The sequence below is a fragment of the Heptranchias perlo genome, chromosome 2 (genome assembly GCF_035084215.1).
Source record: "Heptranchias perlo isolate sHepPer1 chromosome 2, sHepPer1.hap1, whole genome shotgun sequence".
NCBI classification, from domain to species: Eukaryota; Metazoa; Chordata; class Chondrichthyes; order Hexanchiformes; family Hexanchidae; genus Heptranchias; species Heptranchias perlo.
This window is the reverse complement of record NC_090326.1, coordinates 43,584,577-43,605,154: the sequence shown is the minus strand read 5'-3', so window position 1 is coordinate 43,605,154 and position 20,578 is coordinate 43,584,577. Positions and strand designations below refer to the sequence as shown.

General features: G+C 46.4%; 1 protein-coding gene and 1 long non-coding RNA gene across 2 annotated transcripts in view; one reads left to right on the top strand and one right to left on the bottom strand.

The window, feature by feature from the left end:
* The window catches only part of LOC137333476 (uncharacterized), a 39,852-nt gene that overhangs the window by 15,478 nt on the left and 3,796 nt on the right, over positions 1–20,578 (bottom strand). The gene's annotated exons all lie outside the window — the stretch shown is intronic.
* Positions 7,931–20,578, top strand: part of prlh2 (prolactin releasing hormone 2) — a 140,819-nt gene continuing 128,171 nt past the window's right edge. Inside the window, exons 1-2 of the mRNA XM_067997620.1 lie at positions 7,931–8,010; positions 9,882–9,982. The gene's annotated coding sequence lies outside the window, so the exon portion shown is untranslated. The remainder of the gene's footprint in view (positions 8,011–9,881; positions 9,983–20,578) is intronic.

The window sequence follows — 20,578 nt, the reverse complement described above, 5'->3', positions numbered from 1 at the left end:
TTCTCTGAACTCGGCAGTGTTAGTGCTGCGTGTTCTCTGAACTCGGCAGTGTTAGTGCTGCGTGTTCTCTGAACTCGACAGTGTTAGTGCTGCGTGTTCTCTGAACTCGGCAGTGTTAGTGCTGCGTGTTCTCTGAACTCGGCAGTGTTAGTGCTGCGTGTTCTCTGAACTCGACAGTGTTAGTGCTGCGTGTTCTCTGAACTCGGCAGTGTTAGTGCTGCGTGTTCTCTGAACTTGGCAGTGTTAGTGCTGCGTGTTCTCTGAACTCAGTAGTGTCAGCGTTGTAAGTTCTCTGAAATCAGTGGTATTGGTGCTGTGCCTTCTCTGAACTCTGTAGCCTGCCTGAAAATGGTTGGATCAAATTACACATTGCAGAGAACTTGAATTACTCTACAACAGACTGGATCAAATTACAGATTCCAAAGGGTTTGGAGAGTATTGTCGTCCCACTTGCTATTGGTGATAATAACAGATTTGCGTATATGCAGCACAGCGGTGTAATTAAACGTAGCCAAATTCTGGACTGCAGGGGTGCGGGCACTGCAGCACTGGGCGAGCAGCATTATAAAAACCCGTGTCTTTACTTCTGCTGCCCGTCCTCCTTTTTGAAAGGTGAACTCTGAGAAGCGAACTGTCCATCAATGAGCAGAAAATGCAGATACGTGGCCAGGGGGCGGGTTTGGCTCCCGTGTCATTCCAAGCTTTTCTATAACGGGAAAAGCGAGGACATATTACGTGCTTTGGCACCCTTCCTAGTACAATAGATCTGGGGGAGGTGGTGCTGCCGTCAGTCAAATGATGCAACTTTTGGTGTAAGCGTATTCATTTTTTGTGAAAACCACTACAGCAGTACTATTGTTAAATGCTGCAGGACGAGGGGTTGCCTTATTTTTTAGCATTGCTGCAGTCAGTTTGCATTGCGGCGCTGAGACCCAACTGATCTGTCACTGATATTGACTGGTCCAGAAATATCTCGGACAGATATAAATAGAAGCCGAGTCTTTGAGCTGATCACTCAACCGCAAAGATTAATCCTGGTACAATTAGACGTTGCAGATATCAGTAAAGCTTTTTATTACACGTACTTACATTAAAGGATAGAGTCGAATGTTAATAATATATAAAGCTATACTTAGCGTCCAACATTGGTCCTTTACCAAGCAGCTCAGCTTGCAAAATACATTTTAGGACCACACTATCAGAATCCCTTGCCCTGCTGGCGGCGGTTGCACAAATGAATCATGCAAGACACATCTCCTGTTAGATCACTTGTTTTTGGTTTAGAAATATATGCAACTCTTAAAAATAAACACAGCTCCAAATCTTTCAATGGGTTTCCCATCTGTGTTACATTGAGTGGCCACAAATGTTACTCTTGATGACTGATTTTATATTGTTGCTGATTTAATTCAGATTCCAGGAGACTGGCATGTGTGAGCTGCATTTACACTGTCGAGTCTAGTTTGTTTATCCTGGCAGCGGATACTTAGATCCACAAAAGAATGGAGTCAGGGAGCTGGATTTAACAGCATAAACGTTGTGTGTAGGCTCCTACATACTGATAGCCCAGAATACGAATTAAAACAGTACCAATACAAAAGCAGCTAATGTTTTTCAGACATTGACAGTACTATCAAGTGTATATTTAAAGCATGTTTGCACACGTAGATAATTTTCCACTGAAACTGGCCTCTACCAGGCTTTAACCAAGGACCAAACTGCAATGGTTCAGAATAATAAAGGAAAAGCAAGGATGATTGGAACTTCATTTTGTAGTTCATGTACGAAGCTGCATCAACAAAGGAGGTTGGAATGGCAATGTGGGTCCTGTCTATCGCCGCCTGCAACCTGGGAAAGCCCTTCCCTGCTGTGAGTCAGCATCAATGGGAAGATTAACGAGTTCAACAGCTCTAGTAAACAAAATACAGATGCACTATTGGGCATCTGAATGTGGTACATTCACAGTCAGCCAGAACCAAGCCTGAAGCAAGAAGAAATGATGGCTATTATTTCCTTTATTGCCCCGGGGAGGGTTGTCGGAGTTTGGGAGGTGAAGTGTAGGTCCATGTGTTTTTGTCGCAGTGCTCCGGGGTTGCCTCTTTAAGGAAGTAAAGCCTCTTGACACATTGCTCCTGGGTAAGGCTTCTGAATTCTGTTCAAATCTTTCATCTTCCATTGCAGCCAGGAATAGCAGAATATCTGGGGGGAAGGGGAAAGCCATACCTGGTTTGCTATGGGGGTGGGGGTGGGTGGGTGGAATGGGGCATGGAAAGATACTTGGAAAGATTTTTGCAACCCTACTGCAGGACCTTCTCTTTGGCGGCCAGATCGACTTCCCAGAAATAAAGTGCAAACAATATTTTTTTAAAGAATTGCAGAGTTCTGAAGTTTGCAAGCTTCACTTAGTAAGATCATCACTTCCCCCTTTACTCAGAACCCGGGGACATAGTCCCAGGATAACGGGTCGGCCATTTAGGACTGAGATGAGGAGGAATTTCTTCACTCAGAGGGTAGTGAATCTTTGGAATTCTTTACCCCAGAGGGCTGTGGATGCTCAGTTGTTAAGTATATTTAAGGCTGAGATTGAAAAATTTTTGGACTCTAAGGGAATCAAACGATATGGGGATTGGGTGGGAAAGTGGAGTTGAGGTGGAAGATCAGCCATGATCTTATCGAATGGCGGAGCAGGCTCAAGGGGCCGTATGACCTCCTCCTGCTCCTATTTCTTATGTTCTCAGAGCACCATGCCAACTGGGAATGTCTATCTGATACAGGTGTTCCCAACGCCAGGCGATGGGTGTGGCATAAAGGTAGATATTGTGGCGTTTGATGTCAAATGGCTCCAACTGCCTTGTTTGCCTGCTCTTGTTGGACAGGGAACGGGCGCTGGGAGCACTCGATGGGATACATTTTCCCTCCGTGCAGTTTTTGGGTGGCCGACTGGCGGAGTGTGTCCACCAACCATCCAATAGTGCCAACGGGATGCCTACTCCATTTTGAGGACTGGGTCTCAAACGTAGGGCTGGTGGGCTGTGGGGGGAAAAGAATTGCCTAGAGGCAACTAGCTGGGTCTGGGCCGCCGCAATATTGGCCGGCCTGACCAAACTCTGGGGTCGGAGAAAGGTAGTTCAAGGGCCCGTTCTCAGGAGACGAGGACCCAGGGCGTCAGCAGCTCAGCTTATTTTTGTGAAGCTCTGAGGTGCACTCTGGCCCTCCAATAATATGTACTTTCCTTTAGGCTCCTCTTTGGCTGGACTGCCAGCTGATATCAGGTGGAGCGTGCACGACATACACATCGCCCAGTTGAGTCCTAAAATGGCATCAGGTCCTCTTGACATCATAGGTCCCCAGTTTAAAAACCTAAATTAGCTAGGCTCTTGCTTCAGCCGGCTGCCTGAGCTGCCTATTCCGAGGACCCCGGTAAAACGACGATGGTCACAGCAATGCAGGAACTGGGCAGTAAATTCTTCCCCCTGATTCTTACCACTCTGTCTCTGCTGGGCGGGAGGCCTCAAAATCGACCCCTGATGTAACTGTTGACGGAAATCAAGAAGGACGCAGAAAAAAGGTCTGGAGCGAGCAGAGTGCATTGCCCTCACCCACCCAAATGACGCTGCTACACTGACAAAGGGGCAGCAGAAAGCCCAGGCCTACATGTATATCCACATGGGCGATTTGAAATTAATTGATAAGAGCAGCTGGACATAAACATGAGTAGAACGTGATAGCTATGGTGGAGAATGTGGGCAGAATGGGAGACTCCAGTTTGTATATTATACTGACAAGTATCTGAATCGGTGCTAGCATGAAACCAGTCTCTGAGGTGGGCTTAGTTAACAACAACATCAATTTGTCAACTGGGTGATACACTAGGTTAGCATACTTTCACCCCTGGGACCTAGATTTGAATCCAGCCTCGATGAAAGCCTCCTCTCTCTGCTGGCTGTACTGGTCCCAAGTGAAATTAGCTTGAGTAACCTCACGCTGGTACATAGAGCACAAAATAGCCACTAATTGGCACCACTTTGGCAGTCACACTTAAGGAGACGGGTGTGGGAAATTGAAATGTATTGGTATTGTAAGGCACGGCCATGTTACGTTTAGGTTAAGGCATGTTGGAGCAGTGTAGAAGGAGCTTTGCCCTGCATCTAACATGTGCTATGCCTGGCCTGGGAGAACTAGATTCTGGGTGAAAGAAAATTTCTAGCATGGAAATTCCTCACTTTTTCAACATAAAAATTCATCCAAAAATGCCACCCATGATACAGATGGATTATATTAACAATCTCATTTTTATGTTTATAAGAATGGTGTTTGGGGTTTTGTTTATATTTTCATGTCAATGCTATTTAAACTTAATTTTTCATTTTTACATTAAAATGGTGCACCCTGATTAATTTTAAGCACATTTATTTCTATATATTTTTAATCTATGAAAGGAAAAACAAAGTGACATTTGGATTTTTGATGGACCAAACAGACCATCACTTCACCAAAATGAATCTCCCACATTCAATTCCCCCTCCTCAGTTTACAGAGCCACTCCATCCTCGCCAAACCCAATTAACAGAGACACCATGCACCAAACAACTCTTTCAGAGACGCTCTCCTCCACCAATCCTCCAAGTTCATACGAGCACTCTTCTTTCTCTCCCTCCTCAGTTCCACCTGGCACTCTTCTCCCCTCAATTCAACCAGACATCGTTCTCCCTCTTAAACCAAATTCTGCTTCAACCTTCTTGTTTCAAGCTATCATCCTTTCCTCCCCAGTTAAAACTGGCACCTTTTCCTCTTTCAACATCCTCAGTTCATGTTTTTCTTCCCTCCTCAACTCAAGCTGTCACTCTTCACCCCTGTCTACATCAAATCTAGCATTCTTCCTCCTCATTCCCCTTCAGTTAATGCAGGCATTCTTCTCCATATTTCCCCCAAAGCTCTCGTCCTATCTACTTCCTTCTTCACACTCTCAAAGTGCTGCTCCCCTTCCCTCTCCTCTTCATTACCTCCTGCTCTTTCCCCTTCATTTCCCCCTTCCGCTCTTTTCATTGCCATCCATTTTCCCCCATTGTCTCTCCCATTCATTGCTATCCATTTCACTTCTGTCCTCTCCCACTTCCCATCTTCCATGAGAACCACTCCTAAATGAGTGTTGCTATAAATGTAAATGATTCTGGTCGCTGAATACTATAGGCAGGAACTCCTGTTCTCACAAGAATTCCTGCCCAAAGTAGACAGTGGCCAGGACCATTTCTATTGGGAGCGAAACTCAGGTAGTAGTGGTGATGAGGAAAGCTGGGCCTGATGCTTGCTGATTTGGGTCAGCAAACACTGACACATGGGCTAGGATCCCAAACACTGACTGTTAGTATGAAGCATTGGCGGTTAACATATATGTTTTCCTATTCACATTGCAGGAAGGATCTACTATAAAAACAGAAAATTCTGGAAATGCGCAGCTGGTCAATCAGCATCATTTGAATGAGAGGTTATTGATATGGGTTGTACTGTTCCCCCTGCCTCTGAATAGCATGTACATGGGCCTGTAGTTCCTCTCAGATAGCTATTGTTGAACTCAGAACTTGTTGGGACAGGGGCTGACAAGGAGAACAAAGGGTGGAAAGAGAGGAGGGAGTTTGTCTTGCATACCTCTACACTCTCATCACTGCCATGTTTGAGTAGGGTCTGGAAGCTTAAGCGGTTTCGAGAGCCACCACACCCATTTTGTAATTTCCTTCACCTCTCCTGAAGATGATTTATGCAGTTCATTAGGCATCAGCAATCCTTCAGTACCTTACCTAAATAACATGATCTTAGCCTGTGAGATTTGGCAAGGTATTTAACCACAGAAACATTATCCTGTCCACACACTTTCCAGTGTAGATCACTGGATTTCACCTCTCTCTCACATTTAGGCCAAGTGTAGCCCATCGAGCATTGCCCTGCCTGAGATCAGCTAACTCAACACAGAGCAGGCTTTGAACCCAGGACCTTCTGGCTTACACAGTTCAATACCACAATGGGTGTTGCCTTTACCCAGTAAGCTACTTTACTGCTTTTATTGGATAAGGATATTCATTTCTCTTGCTTTTTGGGGCCACTCAAGCCTATTGTTCCCCTATCAATACAAAACTGGTAATGTACTGTAAATAGAAGTGTATTAATGTTAATGAAAATATGAAATGTTAAGTATAATAGTTTGCATTGAGATTTGCGATTTTCATTCTCAATCTTAACTGTGCTAACTGAATTTGTCTTTTTTCAATTACTTTATAAGCCATTTTTGATTTTACTAGTGAAATGATTAATTGATGAGCTGGTATAGTAGTTTCAGGCATATGTAACAGAAAGAACCCCAAGTGCAAATTCTGTATTAATAATTTACAAACCTGAATATGTTAGTGGTTATATGGGGGCTGAGCAATACAATAGGTTAAGCCCCGCCCTTTCAATTCTGGAATCTAGGTTTGAATCTAGCCCACGCTAATCAGATTGCTGTCTCTGTTCAGTTCCCAGTGGGAGACTGCCACACAAACTGGGCATAATTTGGCACTAACTGTGCATCTCACTGAACAAGGTGAGAATATGATATGGGAAATTGAAAATATTGGTATACTAGAGGGTTCTACTCCCAGCCAGGTACTAAACTGAAGAGGGTTCAAAGATGCAACAATATAGTCATTGCCAATTCCATTTGGTACGATGAATTTATTATTTTTATCATACGTAATTTCAATAAAAAGCTCATCACTCTAGTAGATACAACTGCTTTGGGAACTAAGCCTGCTTGAAACTTCCCCCTGTGATGTCCCTGTCTCTTTAAAATTTGTCAACATTAGTCCCAGATTGCAGTGCTGGCCCTATATTCTGTCCCATACATGATGTGATACAAATCAATGGTGTTACTGGTGTCTAGGGTATGGGTAGCACTCCAGATACTTGAGCACATAATCCACATTTACACTTCAGTGCAGTACTGAGGGAGTGCTGCACTGTCAGTGGTGCCATCTTTGGGGTGAGATGTTACCTACAGGGGGAGAAATTGGACCTTGTTGCGCCCATTTCCTGGGCAGAAAACAGGTACAAAAAAGACCAATTTTGCGGGGCGATGTCCCTCACCCCATGGACACCTGAAAAATATTGGGTCGGGCGATTTTTCAGGCGTCCCTAACACCTGTCTAAAACAGTTGTTAAGGAGGGGCCTAACGCCTGTTTTAGGACCCATTCTGGAAATTCGACAGCCCTGAGTTGAACAGACGCTGAGCCCGTTCCGTTCAAGATTGCTTGGTCTACATGCTGTTTAACCAGCGGTCTTTAAAGGGACCTCTGGAGGCCACAATCAAACAGATTTTTAAAAATATATTTACCATAACGAGCACTCACGGCTCCTTTTAGCACTTCTGCGGGCTATTGCCGGCCGGAGCTCAGCCCCCTCTCCTGTCCTCCTCCCCCCCCTTCCCGTGATTTACCTTAGGGTCGCTGCCGGCAAGGTAGCCGGTCGAAACTGGAGGGCACCGAAGTGGCGAGCTGACTCTGGAAGCACAGCAGGTGGCAACAGCTCACCCAAAGTATTATAATGAGGCCCGAGAACCAATTTTGGGTGGTCCTCGGGCTGGCCTCTTCCAGCGGGTGCACTGCGCCCGCCATCTGGTTCGTGCCTAAAAATGGGCGGGACCAAATTTATCCCCCATAATTGCAGAAACAAACGAGAGCGAGGTAAACATATAAGAAAGATTAAGAGAAAAAGGGAAAATGAAAAGAAGTAAATCAGAAAAGAAGTTTGGCCAATCACACAGTGGCATTGATGTCTCCCATGGCCTTGAATTTACCATTTATGAAGATCAGCGAGTGATTCATATGAAATTCTTTTTCTACAGAGGTTATTATTATATTTTAAGCATTTGCATGCTAATCTTCAGAGTGTCATTTCAAGCCTCAGACTATTCTGCTGTCCTACATGGTTGGTGGAAGCAGTAAGAAAAGAAAGATTCACACATGGATTAAGAACAAAAGGTAGATGAATTTTCCACATTTGATAGTCAGCGAAAAGCTTACTGATTTTATTAAAGTAGCTTTGTGGAATCATTAGAAATAGGACAGTGATCATATTGCTGACCTTAGGGGCAATTGTCATTTTACTATATTTCCCAGAAGGATGGAGAAAGTGGAGACTATCAAATTCTATTTTAATGCAGATAAGGAGCTATTTTAAGATTGCTAGGGATGTTTTTTGTAGTGAAATCAATGTATGAATATTTTAAACTCTCTAAAAAGGTAGGAATCAGCCACAAAGAGATATATAATTTAGACAGTGGTATGGAGAGGAATAATGTAATCGTATGTGAATGATGAAGGAATAATATAAGATTATTACTTCAGTGAAAGATATAAAGGATATCTTCTTGGTTACTTTGAGCTTTGGTAGGAACTATCCTGTGGAAGGAATGTGCTTTCTTAATAACTCACTGTTACTTATCTCCAGTCTTTACTGTTTTGTATATTACAACACATGTGGCCTAGCCTGAATACAGTACCCCTATGTTTCACAATCATATGTAGCATTCATGGAGCAGGTGCAGTTTGGAGGGGGGAGGGAGAAACTACATATTTTCATTGCAATTTTATTTTTGGTCAATTAACAAGCTGCACATTATCTACCTCTCCAGAAGTCCCCAGCTAAATTAGAAATTCTGTTAAATTAAGAATTTCATATTTCCAGTAACTGCAGTATTTTGGTTCATCTCTAACATCTTCCAGTTCTAATGAAAGGTCATTGACCTGAAATAAGAGAAATTGCTGGTGTTTTGGGCGGGGGGGGGGGGGGGGGGGGGGCTCTGAAAAACGTGGAAATCCGTTCGGGTTCGGAAGCCGGCTTCAACCTACTGACTTCCGAGTTTCCCAGGGACCCACCTGTGTGTGCAGGCGACCCGAAAACGGAAGTCCTGCTGGCAATTAAAGGCGGCCGGATGACAGTTAAAGAGCCAAATATACCTCATTTGAGGTACTCAAGGCACTTTACCTGTGACAGATTAAGTACTTAGAACGATTTTTAACTTACCTGAGCAGCTTGCCCACCGCTTCTGATTCATGCCTGATGTCCCCCTCTTCACCCCCTCCCGATGTCCCCCCAATGTCCCCCTCTTCATCCCCCCAATGTCCCCCTCTTCATCCCCCCAATGTCCCCTCTTCACCCCCCCGATCTTCCAATTATGTCCCCCTGATCTCCCCCCATGTCCACCCGATCGTTTCCCGATCTCCCCCGATCTTCCCTCGATCTTCCCCTGATGTCCCCCGATCTCCCCCCGTGTCCACCCGATTGTTCCCCAATCTTCCCCCGATCTTCCCCTGATGTCCCCCCGATCTCCCCCCGTGTCCACCCAATCATTCCCCGATCTCCCCCCGATCTTTCCCCAGTCTTCCCCTGATGTCCCCCCGATCTTCCCCTTTGTCCCCCCAATCGTTCCCTGATCTTCCGCCGATGTCCGCCTGATCTTCCTCTGATGTCCCCCCGATTTCCCCCCAATCATTCCCTGATCTTCCCCCCATGCTCCCCCGATGTTCCCCCGATGTTCCCCCGATGTCCCCGATGTTCCCCCGATGTCCCCGATCTTCCTCCGATGTCCCCCAGATGTCCCCCCGATCTTCCCCCGATGTCCCCCCGATCTTCCCCCGATGTCCCCCTGATCGTCCCCCGATGTCCCCCCAATCTTCCCTCTCCCCCCTGATCGTCCCCTCTGCCCCTCCAATCTTCCCCTTTCCCCACGATCTTCCCCTCTCCCCCCGATCTTCCCTCTCTTCCCCCCCCCCCCGATCTTCCATTCCAGCACCGGATGACGTCTGGCTCTCTCTCTTTCTCTCGCCGCCCCCCCCCCCTCTCGTTGCAGCTCCTGACAGCAGCCAGCTTGTCAATCAGACTGGCTGCCGGGCGTGAAACCCGGAGAGGACGTTAATCATCAGCAATCAACATGCGATCGTGTTGGAAACGGTAAGTTTTGTTCATGTGGGTTTGCCACGCACACTTTCACCCTTACCCCCTTACCCCCCCCCCCCCCGCTGCCAACCCGCCACCATTGCAAAATTGAGCCCATTAACTCTGTTTCTCTCTCCACAGATGCTGCCTGACCTGTTGAGTGTTTCCAGCAATTTCTGTTTCTATTTAAGAATTTTGCTTGATGGGTCAAATGACCTTTCTTTGTTACGTGCTTTCTTAATAACTCTTCCTTGACCCCACCATAGGATCATAGAATGGCTACAGCATAGAAAGAGGCCATTCGGCCCATCAAGCCCATGCTAGCTCTTTGGAATAGCAATCCAGTTAGTCCCATTCCCCCGCTCTTTCCCCAAAGCCCTGCAAATTTTTTCCCTTCAAGTATTTATCCAATTCCTTTTTGAAAGTCATGATTGAATCTGCCTCCACCACCCTTTCAGCAGCGCATTCCAGATCATAACTACTCGCTGCGTAAAAAAGTTCTTCCTCATGTCACCTTTGGTCCTTTTGCCAATCACCTTAAATCTGTGTCCTCTGGTTCTCAACCCTTCCGCCAATGGGAATGGTTTCTCTTTATTTATTTACTTTATCTAAACCCTTCATGATTTTGAACACCTCTATCAAATCTCCTCTCAACCTTCTCTGCACTAAGGAGAATAACTCCAGCTTCTCCAGTCTCTCCACATAATTGAGGTACCTCATCCCTGGAACCATTCTAGTAAATCTTTTCTACACCCTCTCTAAGGCCTTCACATTCTTCCTAAAGTGCGGTGCCCAGAGCTGGAGACAATATTCCAATTGTGGCTGAACCAGTGTTTCATAAAGGTTCAACATAACTTCCTTGCTGGTGGCGAACCCTTCAGCTGCCTTGGTCCTACTCTTTTGAACTCCTTCCCTAAACCCCTCCCCACTTTTCACTTCTCTTTCTCCACATTTAATAAACCTTCGCACACCCCTCACACCCTCTGAAAAGATTTCTATGTTAAAGGCACTATATAAGTGGAAGTAGTTTATTGTTCTTGGTGAGAAATCAGGTATTCTATTGCTGTACTCATTCTGCAGATTGATTCATTTTGCTTTTATTTTATTTCTGTCTCAATAAAAAATGGCTAGTGGTTTTCAGCACGAACCCTGTCGTCTGTCAGTGTGCTATTTTCCGCCGTGGTCGGGAGATACAGCATTAACCCATACTGAAACCATTGTACATTCCAATGGTAAATGGATTTATTGTTCACCCAGGGCAATAACAACAAAACTTGCATTATATAGCGCCTTTTAAGTAGTAAAATGTCCCAAGGCACTTCACAGGAATGTAATCAGACAAAAATTGACACCGAGCCAGAGAAGGAGACATTAGGACAGGTGATCAAAAGCTGGGTCAAAGAGGTAGGTTTTAAGGAGCGTCTTAAAAGAGGAGAGAGAGGTGAAGAGGTTTAAAGAGGGAATTCCAGAACTTGGGGCCTGGGCAGCTGAAAGCACAGCCGTCAATGGTGGGGCGAAAGAAATCAGGGATGCACAGGAGGCCAGAATTGGAGAAACGCAGAGTTCTCTGAGGGTTGTAGGGCTGGAACAGGTTACAGAGATAGGGAGGGGTAAGGCCATGGACATGGGCACACTACATTCTAGTTGCTTTGTGCATAAGGTCAGGTTTCAGTTTATAGGAAGCACATGATTGCCGATGGAAGCTAAATTTTGAATTGAGCCTGGGTAGAAAGTATCAGGAAAGAGCTTAAATTATAGCAGACAGTTTAGTGACAGAATTTGGGTTAGAATTTCTGCCTAACATCAGCAGAAGATCAATGGAAACTCTGGAGATATGGCGTAAATGGCCGTTTACACCATTTTTCCGGGGTTTCCACTGAAGTTACGGTGGGAGAGCGGGAGAATCCCTTCAGAAATCCTATCCCTTTTTTTTTCTTTAATTTCGTACGTACAGAAAAATATATTCCAAGGTGAACTGAAGAAAGAAATAGAAGGAAAGAGCAATCAGAGCTTACATCAGAGTGAAAGAAAAATCAAAAAGCATATATCAAAATTTGGAGGCAGAGAATGATATATTTCTTTGGCAAACTCCTTTGGGGGAAAGGGAAGAGCGAATGAGTAATCTAGTGAAACCTCTGGAGGATCCTAAAGGAAATTGAAAAGAGGCTGTGTGAGGTTGTCTTATATATTGTAATTTACAAACATATGAATTAAAAGCAGGAGTAGGCCATTCAGCCCCTCGAGCCTGCTCTGCCATTTGATAAGATCATGGTTGATCTGATTGCGACCTCAACCCTACTTTCCCGTCTACCTACTATAACCTAAGTATGCGGATAATGGTTTTTATTTGGAATAAGAATGCAATAAAAAATGTTGCAAATTGATATACCAAATCACTATGAATAATGCAACAGTAGCCAGGACTGAAATGGACTAAAATCTTGACGAATTGCAGTGCGTTAATAATATCAGATATATGAGAACTTATGGTCTCTCCATCAGAACAGACCCCTCCCCAATGGAGGTATGAGTATGTCAATGTACATGATATATGCTGAGCACTGCAAGCGTAGTGCATTTGTAGCACAATCACACAGCATGTAGTATTAATCACAAGTCAAATGGCTGCTGCATCTCCCAGAGGCAGGAGGAAGGGCAGCAGGAGGTGTGATGTTTCCCCTCCAGACATTTTAGCAGCAAAACAAATCACCTAATTTGCAGATAGGAAGGCACGACAGGGTTTGTGCAGTGAAGGGAATAGTGCTATTGGGAAGGGGCTGTCGACGGAGAATTTTCTAGAGAGATGTACGAGAATGGCCTAGAAGGAATAAGCCTCTCAGTGGACCCCTTTGCGCAGAGCTTGCTGGAAGAGTGGTGAATCCATTTTGCACCATAGGGAGGACTTGGGTGCTAAGATCTGGATGCTCTGAATGAGTCTGTCCAAAATCTCAAGCAGCCTGAACAACATGGGCAAGGTGATTGAGAAAGTATTCCCCAGCTTGAGGTCTGAGGTGCAGCAAGCGCTAACTAGATGCAGCAGCTTTAGTGAATGAAACCTTAAGCACAATGATGTAGGAGGCCAGAATTTGAAGTGTAAATTATATGCCAGTTACACCTATTCTAAAATACACACTAAACTCTGTCAAGTAGCTGCTGGTAGAAGATGTGTCTAATCCCAAAGTGGTGCATGGATGTAAAATACAGGATAATAAGGGTCGAAGCTGCTGTTCCAGAAATTTCATCACTTACATTTGGTGACTATCACACTATGACTTCAGCAGATTTATTGTGTATGGCAAAATATTTTTCTTTCCTCCTCCTTTTCTGCCAGTTTTCCCCCTCCCCTCCTCCTGATGGCATTTACCTCTGGCTGGAGTACAGTACCATGGGTGCCAGCCATCCTCTGGTATCTCGCCCAAGAGTTCATTTCTCACACACGAGCCCATAGTGTAAGAATCCCCTTCGGAGGCCACAAAAATGGCGTATGCTAGGTCTCACAGCAGTGAGCCTGTGGGAATCTCTGCAATCTAGAAAAGTCTGACATGAACCAAATGGTAGCAATTGAGTACTTTATTTGGAATAAGAACGGAGTCAAGTACACACAGTACAGTAAACAGCAATTTATACTGAACAACAAAGGCAAAGCTCACCTGGGTGGTGTTCAGGGCAGAGTTGTATTCTAGCACTAACGCAGTTGTTCCGGACTGTCGCACTATGGTCGCACTATTTCTCTACAAAAAGCATGAGTTTTGAGCTCATCTTTATAGTAGAAATGATGCCTGATGATCAACAGGCATTAACCCATTCAGGTTACTTTCCCCTATCTCTAATTAGAGTAGGCCAATGGAGGGCTGCCAACAGTGGGCCCTGGGGCTGGTGACGTTCGCATGCCCAAGGGTTACCTCCTTCTAAGTTGGAGTCCTTTAACCTTTCTTTGTTCAACTTTCTTGCAGACCCTGCTAAGCACGTAGCCATGTCTGTTTCCAGACATGGGCCTCTGCGAGTTACTGTGTCGTCAAGGCCGTGCTTGCAACTGCTTGCCTTATCTCTGTTGGGGAGGACAGCCTGTCTTTTCCCAGACTGACAAGACACTGTTACCTTCACGACGCTTACAAAGAAACATTACGCTTATGAATGCATTACAGAGGTATCCGAAAGCATGTGCAACTACGTTAATGATTATATGGTTCAAGCTACTGAAGGCTATCATGATTAAATGTTAAACACAAATTTAAAACACACATCATTTGTTTGACCAAATTACCGACACAATTGTTTGGTTAACATACTAAATAAATGATTCGGTTAAATGTTTGTGGCTAAAGTATTGAATGCAGTATGAACGAGATTAACCGTGATTAACATAAATAAACGAAGGATAAAAGTTTCAAGAAGGCCTTTCTCAAAAATGGGGGTGGGGGGGTTACGTTAAATGGCTGACAGGAATGTCGAGACACTCAGAAACAGAGGGTCTTATTTCCCTTCAATAGTGTGCGTGTTGGCAAACTATTCAATCACCACTTGTACAAGTAGCTTAGAGTTTTCTTGCCCTGTTTGCGTGTACAAATCCATTATACTGGCTTGAGAGAACTCCTGGGGGTCGATTTTAGCACCCGCGATCGGGTGCGTTCCTGGCGGGGGGGCCACGAAAATCGGGGATTCCCAGGGCGGGTCGGGAGCCCGGCTCCAACCCGCCCACTTCCGGGTTTCCCACAGACGCGCTGACATGCGCGCGCAGCCCCCGCATGTGGGACTCCCGCCGGCAATTAAAGCCGGCGGGTGCCACTTAAAGTATTTATTTTGGTATTTCAGGTCGTTTACAGACCTGATTAACGAGATATTTTAGGAGGGATGGGATTTTACAAACAACTGGGACTGTTTCCCGTACTGGGGGAAACACTCCCAGTTCAAATGGTCGTATTGCAGCCATCAGCCTGTGGCAGATACAAAGGTCCATTTGACAGGTGGGGTGGGGAGACCCTCACTCATTGCAGGAGGCCACTCTGTCACTTTGGACAAAGTTTGGCCTCCACCACCCTCCTCCTAACAATAAAATTCACCAACTTGCACACTTACCCCGGTGTCCAGACACATGTACCAACCTTGCAGACCCCCTAAGATGTACATCTTCCGGATGGGGGCCGCTGTAGCTACAGTCATGACCTCCTCGGAGGACGAACAGCATCACCAGCCTCACCGGCCACGCCGTCCACCTCTGACACGTGGAGCTCCACAACACAGTGCCGTGACACATCCACCTGCACAGCAGGAGGGAGGGCAACGGCAGAGAGAGATGCGTCGCAGAGGGCACTACCCTCGCCACAGGGTCCACAGACCGAGGCTCAGCTTCCTGGACCTCTCTGAGCAGCAGTGCACACAGAGGCTCAGAGTCACTCCACATGTAGTCGTGGACATCTGCAGCCTCCTTCATGCCGAGCTGCTCCCGGCTGACCCGAGCACCATCTTCTTACCTGTCGCTGTCAAAGTCACCACTGCCCTCAACAACTTCTCCTCCGCATCCTTCCAGGGTGTCACCGGGGACATCGTCGATGTCTCTCAGTCGTCTGCACAAAATAGCCCTGCAAATACACCTACACCCACTCTGTAGTGACACAATGGGTGGCATCAGTTGTGAGTCTTCATTGTGATCCTCAGGAAAGGGCATTATTGCACAAACCAGACAAGACTCGCAAAGACGTGGCAGTAGTGGTGCCAATATAATATGTAATGTGAGTTGCTCAGAAATTAAATATAAGTAAAAACCATGACAAACACTCAAACACCCTTGTGCATCCCCTTCATGCTCACAACACGTTTGCCTTACACTGCCTACTGCACATATGTGATGCATGCCCTGTGGCTGCAGCACAGGTAGTGGCAGGATGAGTGAGGCTGACCGTGAAAGAGATGCATGAGAGGGTGAGTATGAGATAGAGCCATGAGATGTATGAGGATTGGGTTGAGTGGTAGTGGCGGGATGAGTACTGGTGAGGTGAGTAAGTGCAGGTAAGATGAGGATGAGGTTTGAGTGGGTGTGAGGAGTGATGTGACAGAGTAGTGTTGGCAGTGCAGAAGGAGATGTGGTGTGGGGGCGGTGACGTGGCAGATGGAGTGTAGGGGAATGAGTAAGTGTACTCACTTTGGCTGACCTACTTAAGTCATTGCAGCGCCTCCTGCACTGTATGCAGGTGCGTGATATGTTGGTGGTGCAGGTGACCTCCTCTGCCACTCCGAGCCAGACCTTCTTGGTGGCAGAGGCAGGCCGCTTCCTCCCGCCTGCCGGGGGGAAGATATCTGTCCTCCCCCTCCTCCTCACTCCATCCAATGATACCTGGAGTGAGGCATCATTAAACCTGGGAGCGGCCTTCCCGCTAGGCTGCTCCATGCTGTAATTTTTCCTATTTCTTGCAGCATCAGTCAGTGGAGGACTTCCCCTTTAAATAGAGCTCCTCCAGCTGACAGACCTTACTGCGCATGCACAGTCTGCCCGCCGCACAGCTCAGCAGCGGGGAACCCGGAACAAGAGGTAAGTGGATCCAATTAGCCTGCGATTGCGTTCGGGGCAGACTGATTTCACCGGGCGCGTTACCCACGCACCCAATCGCACCCCCTGCCGCGAACCCGCTGCCCTGGTAATATCGGGCCCCTCCTCTCTATTTCACACGTAATGGACTGGATTCTCCTCCACAATCCTGTCCAAAATGGGGTGGGACAGTGATGATGACAGAGGTAAAAACGCCAGTGAGGCTTACCGCTACCTCACCACCCTGACTGGATTGCTCTTACAAAGAGCTGGCACAGGCTCAATGGGCCGAATGGCCTCCTTCTGTGATGTAACCATTCTATAGGGGTTAAATTGGTTAACTTCCGAATCCAGGCATAGGCATCACGGTGCATGATTAACCCATGCCTGGTGATTCCGATGCAGGCAGAACGTGAGATTCGTGCTGCCTGGTCATTTACCTGATTGTAGCGCGGCAGTCAAGCTTGTCTGCGTTGTTCTCACCAGCTTCACACTGCTCACCAGAAGAGGGCCCAGATATTGTGTGAGTTGCTCGCACCTCTTAAAGGCAGTTTGTGCCTCTTAAAGGCAGCCTGCATCTCTTATGTGCAAAATATAAAATAAGGGGCCACAAGGAGTGTGAATGGATATCAGATATCGCACATGTAAAACACAGATGCAGGTCCCTATGTTTACAAACTGTTGAGTTATGTTAAAACATTGAATAAAGGTTGCGCACTACTAAATCCTACATCCCCCAATCTGCACGCCAGATCTCACCAAACGGCCGATCTGAATTTGTACCAGGCCTGCGAGAGAATGTGCACCAAGGTTCCCTGCTGATGCACTAGAGGCCTTGGTGCAAGAGGTGGACAGAAGGAGGGACATCCTATATCCGCAGGGGGGGCAAGAGGCCCTCCAGACGTATGCTCAAGAGGCAGTGGGAGGTAGCAGGGGACAAATTCAATGCCAGGAGCATAGCACCACGAACGTGGATGCAGTACAGGAAGAAGTTCAATGCTTTGACACGAGTAGTCAAGTTGAGTGAGGTCAACTGTTAAGTGGCGTCTCCTACCGACTGCACCACTAGCCGCATGCACTGCTCCATGCACTACACCCCACTTCACCCACATACCAACCAGCTCTTTCCATCAGTACTCAACTCTTCCAATCAGATGCTTCCTCTCACCCTCACATATTACCACTGTTGCAAGCTGCACAACCACAACTCACAGGTCACACACACTGGCAGCTATTCAACCATGGCAGGCACATCACCCAAACATCCTGCAGGACACTCACTGACACACGTCCCACTTTCTTGCAGGAGAAGGTGGTGCATAACAGGAGGCAGAAAGTGGCAGTGGTATTTAGCTCTGAGAGCCTGTTCTGCCATTCAGTGAGATCATGGTTGACCTGTGACCTAACTCCACATACCCGCCTTAGCTTCATATCCCTTAATACTTCTGTTAACAGAAATCTATCAATCTCAGATTTAAAATTAACAATTGAGCTAGCATCAACTGCTGTTTGCAGAACAGAGTACCAAACTTCTATCACCCTTTGCATGTAGAAGCGTTTCCTAACTTCACTCCTGAAAGTCCTGGCTCTAAATTTTAGGCTATGTCCCCTAGTCCTAGTATTAAGTATAGGAGACCTCCAAAAACAGTTACAAATGCATCAGCAGCCAGAAGTAATAATCTAACAACTAACCTGTAAATCCTGCACGGTCCCTTTAAATAGTGCAGGTGGGGGTGGGGTGGGGGGGGGGGTCCTCCAGGCCGTCTACAACATGTTCAGCTGGTCATGGTTAAGACAGTGCGTTGGCTGGAGCATTGAGTTCCAAAATGGTATCCCTTTAAATCAGCGTTGCACACTGATCTAATGCATATTCTCGATACTTTGCATGCAGCCGGCATTCATTATCTGCGTCTGTGCGAAGCCCTTTACCAAGATGGCATCCGATGCACATCATGCTAGAAAAGTGTGCGTGTATTCCAGACGCCATTTTGGGACCTCAGGAGGCCACGTAGTGCCTGAAAAACGGGCACTACATGACCGAATTTCTAGCCCTATGATTCTAATTACCCCTCCCCCCCACCCTCCTGTCCCTGTCCCCGCCAGGACTGCTGCTGGCTGCTCCCTCCTGGCCCACTGCTTGCAAATGGCAGTGGGGGGGAGGGGGGTACAAGGTCATCAAAGGCATTGTATAAATGCAAGGTCTTTCTCCTCTTTTGTTTTATATGGATTCTACAACAGAGAAACGAGCCATTCGGCTCCACTGGTCTATTCCAGTGTTTATACTCCACCCACACCTCCGCCCACTCCATTTATCTCTTCTCACCCTGCCCCCATATCCCTCTATTCCCTTCTCTCTCATGTATGCATATATCCCATTTTCCATCATTGCCACTTCATTAACACATCCAGGAAGGAAAAGGCGGAGGTTGATTTCAAGGGCCCAGCAGCTACTGGAAAAAAGGTTCATGGAAAGTTTATTTCTCAACTAATATGGAAATTTTAAAAAAAATTAAATTGCTGGCAATTGCTTCAGCATCTACCTTTGTGCCTTCTGCTGTGGAGCCCTCCTTTTTTGCTCTCTCCACCATTTCTGAAGAGAGCACAATTCTGCAGGTCATTCCAGGCTGCTACCGAGGACGTCAATCAATACATTAACTGTTGAGCTGTGTACAGAAGCATAATGCAACTCACAGATACAGGCCCTGAAACTTCACTGGGGTTATCCCAATCCTCACCATAATTTCAGCAGGAGATTAGCAGAACCCCCAGAGAAACAGCTGATGGCTGATAAGGACCGTTCCTTGCCGTTTCGCTGAGGGTTCAGCTAGTTTCCCACCAAAGTTACAGCAGGGGATTGGGAGAACCCCCACAGAATTTCCAGGCCATGGTTTCCTACAGCAAGAAGGTACACCCACTTCCTAAGGACAAGCAATAGCATGATAAGGCACTGTAATTTTACAGAATGGCAGGATTCTTCAAGGTCAAAGAGTCATACATTTCACTTATATAACCATACATGGTTACTTGATTAAGCCTGTCAACTACATCAAGTAAAGATTCCACCCTCTCAACGTCTGGATCATTAGCAACCACTCTGTGCAAGTGAGTGCTCACTGGCAGCTGCCATGATTCCTACATTTTAAGGAACTCCACTGTGCCAATACCCTTTTCCCCAGAGAGGCAAGTTTTTGGGTGGTTCCTGGGAGATGAGGGCTATCTTTTACAGCCATGGTAGTGTGCTGTCCCAGGACAGCAAGTGAGCACCACCATAATGGGGTCCTTTCATCTACTAAAGGCATCACAGAGCACAGTTGGAATGTTAAAAGTGCACTTCAGGTGCCTGGATGGGTCTTGAGTTGCTCTACAATATAGCGTGGCTAAGGTCTCAAGGATCATGGTGACGTGCCGTCTGCTGTAAAGCTTTGCCTTACAAAGAGACCTCATTATGGAGGTCCAGAGAAGTAAGGCACCCAGTGGTGACAGGGGGATCAGCCTGCAAAGGAGCAGCAGTAGCCTGAAAAGAATACAGACGACATTGTTTACCTGAATGCAAGACATATTCAAGGCACGCTGATACAGGAGACCTTCTCTTCACCACCTCATCTGGCCACTACACCAACTGTCCTGTCTATATCTTCCGTCATTCCAGTTACTAACACACCATCATCTACAGAACCTTCGCTGTATCAACTTCATTAGTTCCCATTCATGTCACCTCATCAATGCCACTTCGAAGCCTCGCTAAAGACAATGACTGCATGCACAACTTTATTGCTACCATAATTTTGCTGACAGCTCATACTGTGTGCATGTGCCTACTACCTCTTAGCCCTTTGTGCCAATGTGTGACTATTGACCTGTTAAATCTAATTTAATGCTCCTTTAAGTAGCAAGATTGCAGGATGAAGCTGGCTGCTGGGAGCATCTTTGGACTGATCTGGCCCTTGCCTCATGCAGCTAAGTCCTTAGATGAATCCGTTACATGCTGCATCCCTTGGGCTGCTGCATGGGCAGCCTGGCCCTGTCTCCTTTCTGCCACATGTGCAGATATCTAAGGAGGCTGGTAAGAGGACATGCATGTGTTGCCA